General features: G+C 31.8%; 1 protein-coding gene and 1 long non-coding RNA gene across 7 annotated transcripts in view; both read right to left on the reverse strand.

The window, feature by feature from the left end:
• The window catches only part of LOC111415355 (Talin_middle and talin-RS domain-containing protein rhea), a 78,083-nt gene extending 62,240 nt beyond the window's left edge, over nucleotides 1-15,843 (reverse strand). For 4 of the 6 annotated variants that reach the window (XM_071197676.1, XM_071197678.1, XM_071197679.1 and 1 more), the window contains exon 1: nucleotides 15,728-15,843. The gene's annotated coding sequence lies outside the window, so the exon portion shown is untranslated. Of the gene's footprint in view, nucleotides 1-9,711; nucleotides 10,105-15,727 lie in introns of those variants that run through there. The other 2 variants (XM_023047003.2, XM_071197677.1) reach the window with 2 other exon arrangements.
• Nucleotides 15,844-19,826: 3,983 nt separating this feature from the next.
• On the reverse strand, nucleotides 19,827-20,785 carry LOC139430821 (uncharacterized). The gene is made up of 3 exons (XR_011641187.1): nucleotides 20,554-20,785; nucleotides 20,114-20,488; nucleotides 19,827-20,005 (listed from the first exon to the last, which is right to left on the reverse strand). It is a non-coding gene; the product is annotated as an uncharacterized lncRNA (long non-coding RNA).
• Between the last annotated feature and the right edge of the window lie 547 nt (nucleotides 20,786-21,332).

Here is a 21,332-nt window from a genome sequence, read left to right on the forward strand (position 1 = left end):
GGTTAAATCATGCAATAATATCTTGTTGATGCTAGCATACAACTAGTCAAATTTTATTCATATTTCTTCCCATATGCGTGTTTGCAGAAGGTTCTTCCTTGTGTTAATTACAACTTTCCTAACCAACATGCAAACAACACTAGGAATTTGATCCATGCATAAAGATAAACCATATTTTAAGATTTCTTTCTGGATTTCAGAACTCAAAACATTACTTTAATTTAGCGATTTGGGATTCCATGTTCATCGTATTGTTGTTAAGAAATAAAAATTCAAGGTCACGATGATAATTGTTTATTAATTTTGTTTCGGTGCAACAATTGTTACGACCTAAAAGGTCTTCTTCGTAGACACGACGTCAAGGAGCACATCTTCACGCTTCACGTGATGATACCGTTTTACTGGTTTAAATTCTTTTTTTCATACTTTTTATCGAGTTTTTCATTTAATTCATCCTTTTTGTTTAATTTACTTGTTTGTTTCATTTTTTACGATGATCCTTGTTTAATACACTTTACAACCTCACTTTTCAACGTGCTTTACAAATTTAATTTATACAAAAATTATTCTTCATTTCAAGAAAACTTTGAGATTGTTATTAGAGATGAACTTCCTATTACACGATAGTTATTATAATTCGTTTTCTAATATATCATTATATTTTATCAAAATAATGTAAACCCTAGAGTGCAGATAATGCAAGCTTTTATACCTGTTGATGAACATGAAGTATCTATAATAATTAATAACATTAAAACTGCAGCGGTGGGTTCTGATGGTATCTCAATCTGGATGGTTGACTTGTGTACCCCTTTTCTCATTCCTTATATTACTCACGTAATAAACGCTGCTGTTCATCAATCAGTTTTTCCGGATGCCTGGAAAATGGCTGAAGTAATTGCATTACCTAAAGTATCTTCCCCTTCTGCCCTAAGGGATTTTAGACCGATCAGTATCCCCCCAGTAATGTCAAAAATTTTAGAGAGAGTCTTGGAAAAGCAACTTAGAGCACACTGCGAAAGGTATAGTATACTGCCAGATCAACAATCTGGGTTTCGTTCGGGTTTCAGCTGCGCAACAGCTTTATTGAACCTTACTGATGATGTATTTGCTTCTAGAGAGGCCGGGCAAGCCGCACTTTTGTTATCGTTGGACTTCACTAAAGCATTTGATACAATAAATCATAATACACTTGCATCTAAACTTAATTATTTTGGTCTTGGAAATCAAGCTGCAATTTTGATAAAGTCATTTTTGTCGGACAGGTCTCAGGTTGTGAAGATTAATAGTCAAGTGTCGAGCGCTCTGTCTGTTACTCGTGGAGTCCCTCAGGGGTCCATTTTGGGCCACTATTGTTCTCTATTTATACATTTGATTTTGACCAGGTTCTCGAGCATTCGCAGATTCACTTGTATGCAGACGATACACAGCTTCTGCTGAATTTTAATCCAAATAATTGGGTTGATGCCTGCATAAAATTTAACTCAGATATAGCATTATTTTCTGATGTTGCGAAACGCCATGAACTTGTAATAAATCCATTTAAGTCTTCTGTTCTTCTGTTTTGCGGCAGTGTCACAAGGAGAGCGTTTAAGCCTTTGATATCCGGTCAATTGGTGGTGGATGGCGAACCTCTTGCTGTTTCTGATGATATAAAAATTTTAGGAGTCACATTGGATCATTAGTTGAGGTTTGAGGAGCATGTGTGGCCAGGTGCTTGAAGGGTGGGTATGGCGCCCTGCGTCTCTTGTATGCCCATAGGGATGTCTTAAGTAAAAAATTAAAAATTATGCTGTGTGATAGCTTGGTTCTAAGCAAATTAAATCACTGCGACGTTGTTTATGGTCTAAATTTAACGGAGGCGAGTGGGCGGCGTATCCAGAACCTTCAGAACGGTTGTCTGAGGTTTATTTACGGAATTCGTAAATATGACCATTATATCTTTCAGAAGCGATGTCCATAACATTAATATAAGGAGGAAAGATGTATTGACGGTACCATGCCGCGCCTCGCACCGATCCTTTTCCTACCAGATAGCTAAAACGTACAATGATCTACCTATGAACCTTATAGGATTGAACTGTATTTCGTTCAAGAGTAAATTAAAATCCTCCCTCCTGCTTGAGTCATCATGATTTTTTTTTTATTATATTCTGAGTTACTAATGTATCGCTTTATAATGGCATGTCGTCGTATTTTGTTATTTTGTTTTTTTTTTTCATTTTGTTTATTAGTATTGTTAAAAACATTCTCATTTTTGCTTTATATATATATTTTCTATATATTCTGGATTAAGTAGAAGAGCAGTTGGTTAATAACCAAACTGAACTTCGTCCAGAAAATAAGTCTATTTTCTAAAAGTGTATTATTATTTTCTTTCCTTTTTTTTGCGACTTATTAATAAAGGCATTATTATTATTATTATTATAATATAAGATCTTTTCTCCATTTCAACTTGTAACTCGCTCCTTGACGTCGTTCCTACGAAGAAGACCCTTTAGGTCGTAACAATTGTCGCACAGAAACAAAATTAATAAACGATTATCATCAACATTACAACTGAAGAACCGTGCCTATCGAGACCAGGAATATGACACCTATTAAGTCATTTATGAGAATTGAAAAATTCCACTTTGGCCAGCTAAAATTTGACCAACTGTAAGGCATTAATTTTTGTACGAGCTGGATTTTGTAAGCATTTAAGCCACAATTTTTTCGCAAAGGTTGGAACCGTTGGAAAAGTTTTGTGGATGATGCACAAAATCTTTCCAACAACTCCTTTGTTAGCCATCTGTTTTGTTCAACTACATGGAAACTCTTCTGATCTAGATAATTTCTTCTTTTCTATATTGTTAGAGTTGATTAGAGATTATTAAACTTCTACGCCATGACTGTTTTTAATGCTGATGAGTCAGGGTTATTTTATGAAAATTGCAAGAAGCAAATATAGTGAATGATACAATAATTCTTTTTGTGTCAAATATCAAATGTATTTAAATAAAAAGTAATAATCTTTTAATGCTTATAAGTTAATAACCTAATAAGTTTTGCAAATTACATTTTTAACAAATAATACGCCGTTAAATCACGGGCTAATTCTGTTTCGTTTCGAAATTGCACGGCATTTTTCGCCAAATAAACATAAAAAGTGCAGTATAAGATAATATTATTATAGAGATATTGGGCATAAAGATATTTATTTAACAACATAACGTTCAAAGTAACTGTCCAAAATGGCCTTAGATTTTTTAATACACAATTCAATGCATTAATCAGGTAAAATTACGACTAATCCATTAGTTATCATATCACGTTTTTAAATGACAACATAAGAAGTAGACAAATCATGCATAAACCAAATTCTTTGTCTATTATCTCACGTTGTCATCATCAAAGGAGTACCTAGGCATAGCCAATAACCTCTATCGATGAATTTAGCTCTATATCTCCGTGCACCTAATTCTAGCCATTTGAGGGATTACTCCCAGAATCCATAAACAGACACCCTTGTACTCGAACCATTGGAGAAACCGCATTTTTGACATCGATTTAAATTCCGTCATCTTTAAGAAAGGAACCAAGGTGCGCATTAGAAGGAAATCGCTTTTAATGTATAATCAAAAGAATATCAAATAATATTTATTAAAAATAAAAATATTCATGTAGGAGTTTTATAAGAAAAAAATAAGGTAAATTAGATAAACACATTTTTTAATTATAATTATAAATGAATATTCGAACTTTATATAATAATTTTAGATAAATTATAACACATTCTTCTAATTTAAAGACATGATTGAAACTGAATTAATGGAAAATATTAAGTTATCAAATGACTTAAAATGAATAAATGACTTACATATTTCAACAGCATGGTTTAACTACATTAAAAGTAATTACTTTTACAATTACCATTAAATTATTACCATTAAAAACAGTACAATCGTTCGAGAATGCAAAAGAATATCGCTATCGTGTATTAACAAAATTTTTTCGAAAACTGTATGTTCTAAAATTGATAAATTAATAAAACGACCAAATTACATAATGATATTTAGAATTCATTTAATGTTATATTAATCCCTCACCACAAATATACCAAAAAACAATAGCACATGTTATAAATATAAGCGTTTAAACAACACATGTGAAGTTACTCTCTCTTCGAAAACATGGCGAAGCCGCACAGGCGCACAAAAATCAGCTTTGGCGGGATACCCCCAGTGTCCTTTCTAGTTATTCTGTGATAAGGGTCTAACGTAATGTTTCTAATCTACGGTAATCTACGACACACCAGTGTCTACACCAAAATTTCCACAATGAAATAAGAAAAAAGAATTGCCGAAGTGGAATACGCGCTAGAAAGAGTAACATGGGACATAATGGGTTCAAGCAAAGTAAAAAGAGGAGGTGAACAAGTGATAAACCTAAAATCAGAACATAGTTTATATCATATGGGAGATGTTAACAGATCCCAGGGAGGAATTCGCTTTATTATACGCAAACCCCACAAAACAAATATTGTATCACTGAAAATGTACTCCACAAAAGTTAGTTGTCTAACTGTCAATCAGCATGCACAGTTTATCTTTATATTATTATCCAAACCTAACCCCCCAGAAGCACCACTAGGATATTTTGGCTCAGTTAGCAAGAACAAATGAGGCCAGACACTTCTAAAATGAATAGTTTTTTGAACCAGAATTTTGGTAGAAGATGGAAGAAATAACGATTGTAGACCATGTACACTCTACATGGTTGTAGACCATACAGGCCATGCCTGCACCGGTAAATGTCGATTGCTTCCGAAATTTTATTGCCAACAGTGTAAATAAACCGGATATGGAAGATAACACTAATGACTTGAATGATAAGATAACAACTACCTTGATAGAAGGGCAAAACAAATTCTGTCTCAAAACTAGAGACAAAACACAAAGTATCAAGGAAGTGATACAGAAAAGAAAAGAGATGAGGAGTGGGGAACACAGTGATAATTACTAGAGTGGATGAAATGCGAGAAATAAACAAGTATCCAAGTATCAAAGTCAAAAACAAGAACGGACAGTTAGCAACAAGAAGGGATGAGATCCTTACGGTAATCTAACTGCTGGCAAAAAGTCAAAACAAAGAAAATATCATGAAAGAAGCGGAGCCAGAAATACTTACACGAAAAACCACCTATTCAATATGTGCCTTTCTAACAGTACAGTAACAACCAGATAGCAAAAAGCTTCTAAGGTCACACTAATAATCTACAAGAAAGGAGATCTTTATAAATTAGAAAATTATAGACCAACAAGTCTTCTAATACCACACTTATACAGTGTGATTTATTAACTCACCATCAAACTTTAACATATGATAGCTAATCCAATTACCAAAAAAAATGGTAATGAACATATGTCCTATTTCAATGATTTACGAAATTATAACACTTTACAGTTTTAATTTTTATATCATAATTAACTGCTACATTTTTTTTTAAAACACATAAAAATTACAAATATTATTCAAAATAGCCTCCTGCTGGAGTACATGCTTCACAACGACGAATTAAAGAGTTCTTCACCTGTATTAAAATGTCTGGTTGATTTCTTATTTCAGTAGCAGCCATTTGTATTCTGTTTAATAACTGTTCTCGTGTGTTAATTTCCACTTGATACACAATTTGTTTCATTTGACCCCATAAGTAGAAATCCAATGGATTAAGGTCAGGGGATCTAGGTGACCAATCAACTGGACCATTATTAACAATCCACTTGTTTGGAAAATATTGGTTTAACCACTCGACTACTCCTTCGCAATGAAGTGGGGCACCATCGTGCTGGTACCACATATTCTGAATTACATTAAGAAGTATATCTTCAAGTAAATCAAAAAGTATATTGTTCAAAAAAAATCTGTAATTTACAGCGTTCAAACGTCCATCAAGTACATGCAAACCTAGTAAATTGTTGTTAAATATTCCACCCCAAACGTTGATGCTGAAACGTTGTTGAAATTTCCTTGGTCTAATCGCATGCGCATTTTGTAATGCCCAGAGGTGTTCATTATGGTAATTATTTATACCATCTCGTGTAAAACATGATTCATCTCTCCAGAGAACATTTGAAATGAAGTCATTATTTTGGGCATCTTGCTGCAATAACCATTCACAAAATGCTAACCTTTGCTGATTATCTCGTGGCTGTAGAGCTTGAACATTCTGTTTACCATACGGATGAAGGACTTCGCGGTTCAATTCGCGCCATGTAAAATGTTGACTTATTAATCATCAATGACAGCATTAATTACAACTTCTTCGTCCTCTACATTAACTACATGCGGTCGAATAGCTTTTGCTGGAGCAGGATTACCTGTTTCTCGAAGTCTTCCGAAAGAATCGCTAAAAACTGAATAATATGGCAAGTGACGCTGTGGAAATCTTTCTCGGTATTCTCGTACAGATTGTCGAACATTTCCATTGCAAGAACCATACACGAAAATTATATCAGCATACTCTTCAGTGCTATAAGCGTATATTTTGAGTTTCTTCTTGTATGTAATAATTAAACCTTACTGCAAACTGACATATTACAATGACAACTTTGTTTTTGTTGATTGTTTGATTTTACTGACTATTAATGAATTCGCTGCAAAAAACTTTAAAGTGTTATAATTTCGTAAATAATTGAAATAGCACATATGTTCATTAACATTTTTTTTTTGGTAATTGGATTAGATATCATGTCAAAGTTTGATGGTGAGCTAATAAATCACCCTGTATAAACTCCTCACAAGAATACTAACGACCAAACTTGAGAACAAACAGTCGGATTCAGTAGTTTAAAGCCATTTTGGACGCACTTCACGTATGTTGAGTTGACTATAAATATACGAAGGTAATACACAATATACAGGCTGTCCCGCAACGATTGTACAATACTTCACCATCGTATTCTCTGATAGAAAATAGAGAAAAAATGAACCGAAAAATGGAGATATTCAAAATTTTAGTTGTGTTACCTATTCTTAACATAATTATTTTATAATATTAACCCCTTTATGTGGAATTAGAAGAAACAGGGTTGAGAAGAATTGATGAAAATGCCTCAATCAGCATCAACACAGTTCAAGCTTTAACAGAAAATGATGAAAAAACGATTAATTTTTTGTAGGTGGGCCATACGTCGACTTTCCCATAAACATTGTGTTTACGCATGAAGCAACGTTTACTCAAAACGGAATTTTTAATATCCATAATGCGCACATTTTGAGTAATGAAAATTCCCATGCAATACTAGAAACTCATCATCAGTGGCGATTCAGTGTTAACGTATGTACCGGAGTTATAGGTGACCAGTTATTAGCTTCATTTTTTCTTCCAAAGAGATTGACAGCCGATGCTTACATACATTTTTTACAAAATAAACTTACATAGTCATTTGGTGAATTACCTTTGAAAATACTACAACATTGCTACTTTATGCACAATGGAGCAGCAGCACTTTTTGTAATTAATGCATTAGCCGAGGAGGTCCTGTTTCGTGGCCACTTCATTTACCAGATTTAAATCCCTTAAATTTTTGATTTTGGGGACATGTATAGTATGCTGGTGACGTATTATACAATCGTTGCAGGATACCAGTATATACAGATGCGACCGTGTCAATAAAACTACATGAAAGCAAAAATCCTGGCCAAGTTACCAGGAGTTCGAACCAAGGTGATGCGTTATCTCTTAAACAACTTACTGCAAACTGATTATGAGTATTAAAAACTTGCTTAGGAAGAAAGAGGCCTACTATTGACGGGCAAAGATTAACAAATTTAAAGTTCAGAGACGATATAGTTTTATTCTCCGACAATTTTAAGGAGATAGATGTAATGTTGTATGACCTCCACCGAGGCACATAGATCTAGCTAAATCAACACAACCAAACCAAAATACATGACGACCTTAGTTCCTAGTGAAACAACTCTCAGAAAACTACATATGTACAGTCATGTTCACGGAAAATGCACACTCAAGGTCAAGCGCTGTTGTGAGATCCGACATGCCGCTGGCTTGACTGGCTAAACGGGCTGAGCCGAACGCCTACGAGCCACGAGCTTCGTGTGCGCTCGGCTCAGCCCGTTTAACCAGCAGCATGTCGGATCTCACAACAGCGTTTGACCTTGAACATGACTGTACATACACCTTGGGCTTTCAGCTATCCAGGGCATCCAGCTTTCACACGCTGGACTGATATCAAAAAAATAACGACAAATTGAATACAAAGTCCGCAGGATAGAAAGAACTGGACAAAAATGAGAGTGGCCTATGTTGACCAGTAGATGTTAAGGACTGAAGAATGATGATGAAGTGTTCTTCGAAATGTTTTGTCAAAATTTTAATTGCCAACTAATTGAGAGATTTATGATGCTACTCATAACAGTTTTCCAATCATAAACGTATTGTGCTCAAAGCTTGCATTCTATAACTATAGGCAGTCTTAGGTATATTTGTTATCCTTGAATAAATTTACAAGCTCAGTTTTAGCAGTGTTTATAAAACGTGTAAGAAATGAATTGTTGTGTGATCCCTGATTAGATTATGAATAAAACCATCAGGAAAATAAGAATTAATTAAAAAAGCACACAGTTGAGAAGAAAAGTTGAGTTGTATACCACGTTGTTATCGAATGCTTGTGAAAATTCGTAATAAAGGATATCAAATAGTCTTTCATATCAGATGTATATTAAAACCGATATAAGATGGCAAAATGAAACTCAATTGGTTAACTCAATAAATTGGTGTATCTTTCAAAAAAATCATTTCAAATTCGTTTTTTTTTTAATATTTTTAAATGACCTCGATCGTTAATAATGGAATTTCATTGAGCATATGGTGGTTCCATATAAGTAGGTAGACTCTGTCACCTACAGTGGTCACGTAACTGTTTTCATTTTACCAGAAGCATTCCTTTTACCAAATAAACATCGATCGAAATGAACCGTTGCCATCCGTAATAATAAAATTAATATAACTCGCACAACGCATCGCTTATTTAGTTTTTTTTTCTTTTTTTAATTTTTATCAACCGCGTTTCCGTGGAATTTTTATTAACGACTACGATATTATAATGGCTTTGTTTTGCATTCGGAACAAATCGAGCGATATATCAAGCCCTGAGGTCAATGTATGTTCTCGATTCCCGGGTTACTTTTAGACGTGCGCTTTTCGTAAATTCGATTCTTGTTACATTTCGTAATCCAAAAATATACTCGGAAAATAGGTTTGTTTGTTTGATTACAATTTGTATGTATCGTTGAAAAGTGAAATTTTGGGGAATTTTTGTCAGAATCGATTTCGGGAATAAAATTTTCATCAGACACAACGAAATTATTTTCGAGTTTAGTTCAAATAAACTTAACCCTCGAAATAATATAAGCATATAAACTCACCAACCAGACAAGGACGCCTTATTTTTCGACTTAACTGTGAACATCGATATAAATAGCGAGAAATTTGTAAATAAAGGTTTTAATTTTGAGAATTAATTTTTAGTCATTCTTTGACGATGAAGTGAATTTAATACTTTTAACTACATTATCATATAGGTTCGGTTGAGGAAAATAGATTACGACAAAAATTGTGGTTGAGTGATACGAATAACAGGAAATTTATAAATTAATTTTAAATAAGCAACTCACTTTCACTAAAATAAAATTAAATAAAAAATTTACCTTTACTTAATTAAATATTCCAAAAACCAATGCACAAAAAAGCTGATGTACACAATCACAAACAAAATTTAATAACAACACAATAAAATTTAAAAGCAAACAAAACCAAATTCTTACAATTACAAATTTTTTCGAGACATAAATCTAGATTCAAGAAAATTTTTAAAACAGACGCACACAATCCATGATTATAAATGAAGAAATCTAACGCTTACTACCAAACATAACAGTTATTTAAAGTTCGTGATTCACTTTGGTTTTTAGTGGGGAGTTCAAAAGCTCTGTCGTCGACACGTTGATCAGAAGTCGAAAGGGAACCGCAGATGAAACGAAATGGTTTAACCGTACCATAACAGCGTACCTAATTGACTGAGCGAAGTTGTTACCTTGAGTGTCCGTAACCCATGTTAAATGACGTCATAGTACCGTTTCAGGATTGCTTATATTTGGACTCGAGAACCAGATGCTCACAGTCACAAGACAGACTTTAGATGAGGTTAACTGCATCTGGCTTCTGCAGAGGATGCTGTTTTGCATTCATTTCATTTCATTTCATCTTGTTGAGGAATTGCATGATGTGTATTGAGAAACTAGATGCGTCTAATGAGTTCTGGTAATTATGATTTTACAATTTATAAATAGAAATGATGTGTTAAAAGAAAATGTTTCATTCGGAATCGTTTTAAAATCTATAAAAATCAACCAAAAAATATTAACTTTAATTTTTTGTATTATGTAAAAATAAATGTTTTAAAATTAACGAAAATTTTTTCTCCGGAACGGTTTGGAATTAATGAAACATTTTGAGTCTATAAAACATTGCTGGAAAATACCAAATTTTAAGTTTCCAAGCTTTTTTACCAAAAAGTTTTATAAATCGCTTTATCAAAATTTCACGTTTTTTTGAAAATCAAGTTAAAGAAAACTATTTTTCCGGAACGGTTTTAAATTAATTAATTAATGAAACTATTTGTAGTTATAAAAGATTGCTGAAGGTTGCTTTATACCAAATTTTTAGTTTCCAAGTTGAACGCCTTTTTCCAAAAATTTTAATAAATTTAATCGGTTTAATTAAATTTGACGTTATTTGAAAATGAAGTTAAAGAAATGCTTTTTCTCCGAAACGGGTTGGAATTAATTAATGAAACATTTTGAGACTATAAAACATTGTTGCAGATTGCTTTATACCAAATTTTAAGTTTCCAAGTTCAACGGCTTTTTTACAAAAAAATTTTATAAACCGTTTTATGAAAATTTCACGTTTTTTGAAAATCAAGTTAAAGAAAACTTATTTCTCCGGAACGGTTTGGAATTAATTAATTAATGAAACTATTTGTAGTTATAAAAGATTGTTAAAGATTGCTTTATACCAAATTTTAAGTTTCCAAGTTGAACGCCTTTTTCCAAAAATTTTAATAAATTTAATCGGTTTAATTAAATTTGACGTTATTTGAAAATGAAGTTAAAGAAATGTTTTTTCTCCGAAACGGGTTGGAATTAATTAATGAAACATTTTGAGACTATAAAACATTGTTGGAGGTTGCTTTATACCAAATTTAAAGTTTCCAAGTTCAACGGCTTTTTTACAAAAAATATTTACTAATAGCTTGTAGTCCACTATGGAAGCAGGAATTCCTACTTTTAAATGAAAATGTGTTATTTTAACACTAGAGAGCGTTACTTTTAAAGTTTGTGACGGCACTTATTAAAGTTGATGATGTCATTTGAAGTAAAACATCTCATTTTTGATATAGGAAAAGTAATTTCTTAAGTTGAAACATCAATTCTTTAAGATTTTAATTTCATAATTTTCTAGTTGATGTCATTTTTAAAGTTGGAGATTCTATATTTAAAGTAGAAAACGTTGTTTGGCTTTAAGGTCGCTTTAGAAGCAAGACTTCCTACTTTTAAAAGAAAATGTGTCATTTTAAATGTAGCCATTGTTACTTTTAAAGTTTATAATGGAAATTTTTAAAGTTGATGATGCCATTTGAAGTAAATCATCTCGTTTTTGATATAGGAAAAGTAATTTCTTAAGTTGAAACAGCTATTCTTTAAGATTTTCATTTCATAATTTTCTAGTTGATGTCATTTTTAAAGTTGGAGATTCTTTATTTAACGTAAAAAACGTTGTTTGACTTTAAAGCTACTTTAAAAGCAAGAATTCCCACTTTTGAAAGAAAATGTGTCATTTTAAAAGCAGCCATTGCTACTTTTAAAGTTTGTGCTGGTACTTTTCAAAATTGATAGTGCCATTTGAAGTAAAACATCTCATTTTTGATACAGGAAAAGTAATTTCTTAAATTGAAACAGCAATTCCTTAGGATTTTAATTTCATAATTTTCAAGTTGATGTCATTTTTAAAGTTGGAGATTCTGTATTTAAAGTAGAAAACGTTGTTTGACTTTAAGGCCATTTTGGAAGTAAGAATTACCACTTTTAAAAGAAAATGTCTCATTTTAAAAGTAGCCATTGTTACTTTTAAAGTTTGTGATGGAAATTTTTAAAGTTGATGATGCCAATTGAAGTAAATCATCTCGTTTTTGATATAGGAAAAGTAATTTCTTAAGTTGAAACAGCTCTTCTTTAAGATTTTCATTTCATAATTTTCTAGTTGATGTCATTTTTAAAGTTGGAGATTCTTTATTTAACGTAAAAAACGTTGTTTGACTTTAAAGCTACTTTAAAAGCAAGAATTCCCACTTTTGAAAGAAAATGTGTCATTTTAAAAGCAGCCATTGCTACTTTTAAAGTTTGTGCTGGTACTTTCCAAAATTGATAGTGCCATTTGAAGTAAAACATCTCATTTTTGATACAGGAAAAGTAATTTCTTAAATTGAAACAGCAATTCTTTAGGATTTTAATTTCATAATTTTCAAGTTGATGTCATTTTTAAAGTTGGAGATTCTGTATTTAAAGTAGAAAACGTTGTTTGACTTTAAGGCCATTTTGGAAGTAAGAATTACCACTTTTAAAAGAAAATGTCTCATTTTAAAAGTAGCCATTGTTACTTTTAAAGTTTGTGATGGAACTTTTTAAAGTTGATGATGCCATTTGATGTTTAAGATCTCATTTATGATGTATTAAATGTAATTTCATAAAATGAAACCTCAATTCTGTAATATATTACATTTATGATTTTCAAGTTGATATCATTTTAAAGTCGTACATCCTATACTCAAAGTAGAAAACATTGTATGACTTTTAGAATATTTTGGAGGCAGGAGTTACTACTTTAAATGAAAATTTGTTATTGTAAAAGCAAAGAATTTTACTTTTAAAGTTAAAGGTGACATTTTGAAGTTAATGAATGCCATTTGATGTTTAAGATCACATTTTTGATGTAGTAAATGTAATTTCATAAATTGAAACCTTAATGCTGCAATATTTTACTTTTATGATTTTCAAGTTGATATCATTATTAAAGTCGGACATCCTATACTCAAAGTAGAAATCGTTGTATGACTTTTAAGACATTTTGGAGGCAGGAGTTCCCACTTTAAATGAAAATTTGTCATTTTATAAGTAGAGAGAATTACTTTTAAAGTTGGGTTGGGCACTTTTAATGTTGGAAATAATTTTAGGATCATTTTTAAGGAGGAAATCCCACTTTTAAAAGAAAATATGTCATTTTAAAAGTAGAAAGTATTACTTTTAAAGTTAGAGGTGGCATTTTTAAAGTTGATGGTGCTATTTGAAATTTAAAACCTCATTTTTGATGTAGAAAAAGTAACTTGTTCAATAAAAACCTCAATTTTCCATGATTTTAACATTATAATTTGTAACTTGACGTCATTTTAAAGTTACTAATTCTATATTTAAAGTACACAACGTTGTTTAACTTTAAGGATACTTTGGAAGCAGGAATAAACGAAAATGAGTCATTTTTAAAAGTAGAGAGTGTTAGTTTTAAAGTTTGTGATGTTACTTTTTAAAGTTGATGACGCCATATGAAGTTAAACACCTCATTTTTGATGTAGAAAAAGTAATTTTTTAAATAGATACCGCAATTTTTTAAGATTTTAATTTTATAATTTTCAAGTTGACATTATTTTTAAAGTCGGACATCCTATACTCAAAGTAGAAAACGTTGTATGACTTTTAGGATACTTTAGAGGCTGCAATTCGCACTTTAAAAGAAAATTTGTCATTTTAAAAGTAGAGAGAGTTACTTTTAAAGTTGGAGAAAGTACTTTTAAAGTTGATGATACAATTTGAAGATTAAAATTTTAATCATTTTTAAGTTAGAAAATATAATTTCTTAAATAGAAATGGCAGTTAATTAAGAATTTTATTTTATAATTTTCAAGTTGACGTCACTTTTAAAGTTGGAGATCCTTTTAGAATACTTTGGGAGGAGGAAATCCCACTTTTAAAAGAAAATATGTCATTTTCGTCATTAAAGTTAGACATGGCATTTTTAAAGTTGTTGCTGCCATTTAAAGTTTAAAATTCTATATTTAAAATAGAATACGTTGTTTGACTTTTAGGATATTTTAGAAGCAGGAATCTTAGTTTTAAAAGAAAATGTGTCATTTTAAGAGTAAAGGGTGTTACTTTTAAAGTTGGAGGTGGCATTTTTAAAGTTGATGATGCCGTTTTATGTTTAAAATTTCATTTTTGATGTAGAAAATGTCATCAAGAATTGATAAACAAGACAAAAAAATTGTTTTTACTAAACTTTTTAGCTTATCATCTCCAAAAACCACTTTTTTGTTCTTTTAAGAATCCAAAAAAGATATATCTTATATTCAGGCAGAAACCTAATAAACTATTGTATCTAATGGCCCTTAGCGAAGTGTCCTTTTCAGCAAGAGAGGGGAGAATCGTTGATTTTTGCCCTTCGGGATTTGCAGGGGACAACCACTCGATGACCCTTAAGGTTTGTCCAGATTCCTTTATAGTACAACGAATGAAGTATGCACGTAAATATCGGGTGTACGTGTGTGTATATATATATATATATATATATAAAGTAAAATGTGGGTAGAGTAAATGTCGCAATTTGTTTCCGCAATTGCGTTTTAATATGCAATTTCAGGGTACAAAACGTGAGCACAAAATGCCAGGAAACCGCGGTAAATTTACGACCCTACGGTTTTGTCGTGACGCTGTATATAGCCCTACCGGAAGTGTATTTTGGTGCGCGGCTAATTTTAATACCGAGTGTAGAGTCAAACCTGGTCATTACACCTTTAAGAAATTTTAAATATAAACTGTAAAATGACTAAAAAAAAATTCCAAAACGTTTTAGGTTAAAAATTTAAAATTTTGTAGCGCCCTCTCTGAAAGGGTAGTTAAACACCCTTGGAACAAAATAAAATCACTGCAATATCGAACGTTAAAAGTGACATGACGATTATTTTAAGGTTAACTCTTAAGTCAGCGTGTTTATATTAGAGACAAATGGAAGAATTGAGGTCGATTATCTCCGTAAATGAACGAATTAGAGTTAATTACTTGTCACGTACTTTTAGCATTCCTCAAAAATTGGCTATCATCGAGGTTTTTGAGGGGGTTCGTTTCGAAATAAGATTGAAAAATCTCTTAAGGTCTACATACGGCGCAAACTCGCTTTATCTCAGGATAACTTCCGCAGAATACGGACTATTGATTAGCTGAACAAACAGACGACGGTCGATCGCGAAATAAATGAAATAAACAAAAGGGAATCGAACACTACAATATCAAGTTTGTTTATGTTTTTGGAACAATCGATAGCTATTAAATTGTTTTTCTATAAACAAGTTACTATTTATAGGAAGGAGTAATATTATTTTACCGGTTTGTCTAAAAAAAGAATTCTTAATTCAATTAACGTAATATTTTCGTCGAAGTTATTTTAAACTATTACTAGTTCTATAAAATAAGATAACGAAAAAAAAAAGATAAAATATAGAAACGTCGAGATATAACGATTTCGATATTTCTGTACAACTTTTCGAGTAGATCATTAATAGGAGTGTTACTACGAATTATTGATACAGATATAGTGTTTGGATTTGGAACTAAATACCTTATAGGTGTAGTGAAAATGTCATTGGTGTTTTTTTCGTTATCTATCCATAACAAATTAGTCACATTTGTCCGAAGAAAACACTTTAACTGTACACACGCCCAAGACACTTGGATCACTGATTCGGTCGACATCTCTTAGCAGGTAGATGAACGTATACGGAGTTTTTCAAATTTAAAATAAGGAAAAATAAACAATTTTAAAAAGTAATAATAAAATTTACCAGTAAAATGTTAATCGCAATCATAATATGTTTACGAGGTTTATATGTATGTACCCCATTTTCATCTTTTGAGTCAATTAAAATTTTACGAGATGATCCGAAACGCTGTTAAACACCCAATAAAGCATTAATCTGAATTCATTGGTTATAAATTGTTGAATGAAATTTCAAATTTAAATAGATTTGGAAAAAGTTTCACTATCTTATAAATTTCTATTAGATTTCTAACCCTTACAAATATTAAAAATGAATACAAAAATATAGTTTTATTAATGGTACAGTGGCTGGTACCTATTCTGAGTATAAATGTAATAAAATAATAACAAATCCTTCCAACCTCCCATATTTAAGAGATAATACTGAAACATTATTAAATTGAGGGGAAGAAAATAGAAATGAAACTTATGAAACCACACTTTCGATTCCATTTAATTTTCTAGTGGTGATGTACAGGGTGGGCAAATTTGGGTGTTATTATAGGCTATCTCAGAAACTATAAGAGATACGAAAAAAGTAGGTGCCATGTCCCGGTTTCTTTTTCCGAGACTAATCTAATCTCGGAAACACCAACCCTCTATCTTCTTTTGTTTTTAAGTTATAGCCAAATAGTCAAATTTTAGCGATTTCAAGAAATGCTCATATTTCGTTTATTTTTGCAATTAGAGAAATGGGTTTAATACATTCTGAAGACACTTTTTTGAGTAGAATATACTGACGTTGAAAAATTTTAAACATGGCTGATAATTTTTGAGATATAACATAAAGAAATAAGGGGTTGACGTTTCAAACCTTTTCTGTTCCTGTTCTTTCAAACCCCTTTAAAACGTCAAACCCTTTCTTAAAGGACCCACGGCAAAAACCCAAAAGTTTCTAGTGTTAGTTCTACTTTTAGTTCTAATTTTAGTTCAAAAGTTAAATAAGTAGTTGTAAATACTGCACTTCTTTAAAGTCTCAGTCTCAGTTTTTACATATGTTAGTCATCATACATCGCCATCAGCTTACAGTAGTTACAACTATTCTTAGTATTTTTATCGTCCAGGATATTGCTGCCGCATTTTCTTCCTATTTCCTTTGCTGGCGATCTTCTACATTATCAAAATGTAAACAACATAACCTTACTAATACCCTTTTTAAAGACATTATACAACAAAGATTGTTAGATTTGAAAATGGAGCTGTAGTACAAAAGTCCAAAAAAAAGCTCAAAATTCTACCATGTCCTAAATTTCTAATTCAAGCTTATTAATTCGCCCATATCTTGTTCGCATTTCCAACAGTTTTTTTATTTGTGTTCTCCAGCATTTCAGATAACATATCGTCTGTTTGTAATCATGTCCATATTTGTAACGGTGTAGCAGATTTTTCAATAGCTTTTGCATCGCCTCCAGATCGGGCAAATGTGAGACTATGTTGTGTTTTTGAGTTCGAGATCTACGTATAAGAGGTTGTGATGACCACTAAACTGATTATTTCCGTAATAATGCTTTCTACATTATTCCTACATTATTTCTACATTATTTGTTACTTTTTCGTCTTTACGTAGGTCTTCATTGTTACTTTCTTCAGAAATATCAAAATCTGAACGCGAATCATGTTCGCTTTCTATATCCGCCTCGTTAAACCATTTATTTAATATCTCTTCGTAATTAGGTTCACCAAAACGAACTCTTAAAAGTACTATATGTTCGATGTAGTACTTGGACAACTGGTGACGTGGTGTCAATACGACCCCAAATAAACTTTAATCGACAATAACACATAAACTGGACTCCTTATCTCTGTAAAAACACAAACGAAGGATGCATACGCAGCCAATTTAAAGGTACATGGACTCATAGTGACGTAACTCTAAAAATATTAAATTAGCACAAACTTTAAAATTCGCTGGGGTTACAGAGGCATCACGTCACCAATAAAAGGTAAAGATCAAACAAAAGTTTGGATAAACTTGTTTTTGAAAATAAATATTCTTATGGACTTAAAGAATTTACCGACCATTAGAGATTGGTCGTCTAACAGAAAAAAAAATGCGGTTCTAAAGGCATGTTCGTGTCAATGAATCAGGTCTGACTTCCAAATATACACATTATGGAACAAAAGTTTGGAATCGTATAATTTTCTTGTAAATATGTAGCTAAAATTATATAAAATTTGGCATATGCCTATTTTGAGATACGGAGATTCCTAAATTGACGTTCGCAATGTTGCTAGATTTATTTATCTCTGATATCATTATACTTTATTCAAGTTTAAAAAGAATCATTGCGGTAAATAGGGACGAAAATAGAGTACTATTCGTGCCAAAAGTGAAGGCCCCGTAATTTAGAGTTCGATATATCCCAACTGCTCGGTGAAAAAATAACGGTAAAGTTTTTTGTAATGAACATTTTTACGTAATATGTGTGAATTTGAAAATTTCCGGCTCCGCGGTTTTGCTTTTATCGCGAGTTAAATGGAAAAATACCCTATTTTTGAGGGTGCTGGTAACTTTGTTTTTTGTTTAATTTTATTTTTACGGTATTCCATATAGTTTTGCGGAAATTGCGGTTTGGTAGGATGCAGTTACGTCGAAAATGGCTGGGTGGATTTCTACGCGATTTTAGTAAAATATGTCAAATAATTACGTATGTCGAATCCCGTCATCAGTTTTTTAAAGTTTTGTCTTTCTAATTTTTTTGGAGCGATTTACGCGAATAATCAATTATAAAGAAACATTAGTAGAAACATTAGAAATTAGCCATGCGACGAGAAGCTGGTGTGTATTCTATATAGACTGGACGTCGCCTCTTTATTTTTTGTATATATAAAATATTAACACTTAAAATGTCAATCATCCCGGGAAGAAATGTTATGTAAGGTTAGTTTTCTTTAAAAATGTCAATCATCCAATCATCAAGCTGATGTAATTTTTTTCTTAGATACCAATTACCAAGATTAGACAAAGTGTACAATTTCATTTACAAATTACTAATATCTATGTTATCGTTTATCAAGTACGTTATTAATAAGTATCTATTTAATTTACAGACTGCAATGAAATGTAAAGAGATACTACTTAAGACTCTACTTAAAATTTTGAAAAAACTTTGTTTTATTTATAAATAACATAGGCGCAAGTAAGTATTTGTATAAAATCCAGGCAAAGTATTGTGGCGTTGAAACTATTTCCAACAAAAAGATCCAAGTATCATCGCAACTAAGGCCGAGAAATATTTTTATCTTTATCTGAAGGTGTTGCAAAATTCGATGAGGCATGTTCAATCTAGTGGAAGGTTTATCTACAGATTTTGTATTGTATTGTATTTGTTTCCAAAATTTATTGTCTCTTAGCAACAACAAAAAAAATACAAACTACACTTAATTAACACAGAATTGTAAAAAAAAACTGTTGGGCGTCAAATGTCTAATTTCAAACTCCTGTTACGACAAAGCAACATTCTTCTAACGGGATCACTCAACTTTCCGAATTAGATACAAATTATTTTACTATTCTTCAATTCTATTCACTTCACTTCTCTTATGTAGATACGTCAATAAGCTATTTCTTTAAAAAAATATACAGGATGGTTCAAATTTTAATCGGGAAACTTTACTAGGAGATAGTTAAGACTGGTAGAAGTATTCAAGTTTTATTTTTTTAGACGTGTCATATAATCTCTAAAACCACACAGTAAACGCATAGAACTCAATGACAGTTAATTGGGCGTGGCAAATAGTGTGACGTAGAGTGTGGGCAACCAACCCGTAGTGGGCTACAAAACAACAATATATGTAGCAGTCCTGTTAAATTCTACTATCCTTGGTATCTTCTTATCTATTCCTTTTTTCAAATTATAATGAGAATTTTGTTTATTTAAGACCTTTTTCAGTACATCAAATTTCAAGTATAACATATGGTTGGACTTACATTGAATTTAAAAATTTAAAATGACTAATAGTATCGGAGAAACATGGTTTACCCATTCAAATGCGTTTCCAAATTTTTGTTTACTGTGGAAAAGCATTTCTTTAAAGGTGTGTCCAGACACCTTTATTTCACTTCATTATTATAAATATCTGAAAGAGTAGAAAATTTATGCATATAGAACAGTTAGAAATGACGAATGAAACTTCCTGATAACTTCAAGAATCACAAAGCTATAAAGAAGGAAATGTTGACGGCACCTTTAAGCATGAATCGGGGACAACCTGTATAACCCAAAAGACCTCCGTTTGATATCCCATTTAGACCGGTATCCTCCATAATGAACTCATAATTCCAATTCCCAACTGTCGTCAACACAATATAAAATTTGTTTGTGTAATTGTAGTAATATGAATCCTTTTTTGGTAGTTTTTTTATTATCGTGTGTTTCCCATCAATTGCTTCAAATTAAAATTCCATCAGTTGTTGCATTTATCCGAAATAACTTTTATGTATCATATAGAGCGGCAATTCCCAATAAGTGGTGCCTGGACCCCTAGGGGTCCACTGCCTAAGGGTCCGCATTTGTAAAAAATAATGTAGGCAAATAAATTACAAAGAGGTAAAAATTTAAACTACAACATAAGAAATTAATTAATTGCATATTGCATACATAGATTATATTAAAGATTAATATTACTCTCAGAAGAACTATGTAACGTTTTTTAGGACATTTTGGGTAAGGATTTTGGTAATATTACTCATTTGGGGGATTTTTAAGTTTCCTATTTTGTTTCTTAGCGACTACTTTGTCGTTAATTCTTCTTTCTACTTCTTCTTTTAAATCTATAAGTGTTCGCATTCTTAGTGAAGGTTTGCAAAAATCGTGTAAAGAAGAAATGAAGTAACCAAACTCAATATTGACATTTTTATTTGACAATATTATTTACCTTTATAGAGCAATGGAACGTGGGTTGATTCCGAAATTACAAAAAACGGGGAATCAAGGTGTAAGTGGCGATACTTGTTTAGGTGATACAAGAAGCGATCAAACGAGGTCGACTCCTTCGACATCAAAATGTAGTAACAACGAAACTATTTTTTCCCGTAATCGAAATTACACGGCTACTCTTCCTGTCAAGAAGAAGGTCCGTCAATACGGCGCAGAATATTTATACTTTGGTTTTACAGAATTTCTGTCCTCGGAATCTGACAAAACACCACCGCATTGTGTTATTTGCAGCCAGGGTCTAGCAAATGATTCTATAAAACCAGCTAAGTTAAGACATCATTTTGAAACAAAGCACCCAGAGTTTCAGCAAAAAAAAAACACGGATTTTTTTAAAAAGAAAGAACAACAAGAGAAACAAGAATTGAGGAACATTCAAAGAAGCGTGTCCCACATTGCCATACCAGCATCAAACAATTCAGCCATAATGGCCTCCTTTAAGGTATGTCAACTAATAGCTCAAAAAGGTA

Source organism: Onthophagus taurus, chromosome 7, assembly GCF_036711975.1.
Source record: "Onthophagus taurus isolate NC chromosome 7, IU_Otau_3.0, whole genome shotgun sequence".
Taxonomy (NCBI): domain Eukaryota; kingdom Metazoa; phylum Arthropoda; class Insecta; order Coleoptera; family Scarabaeidae; genus Onthophagus; species Onthophagus taurus.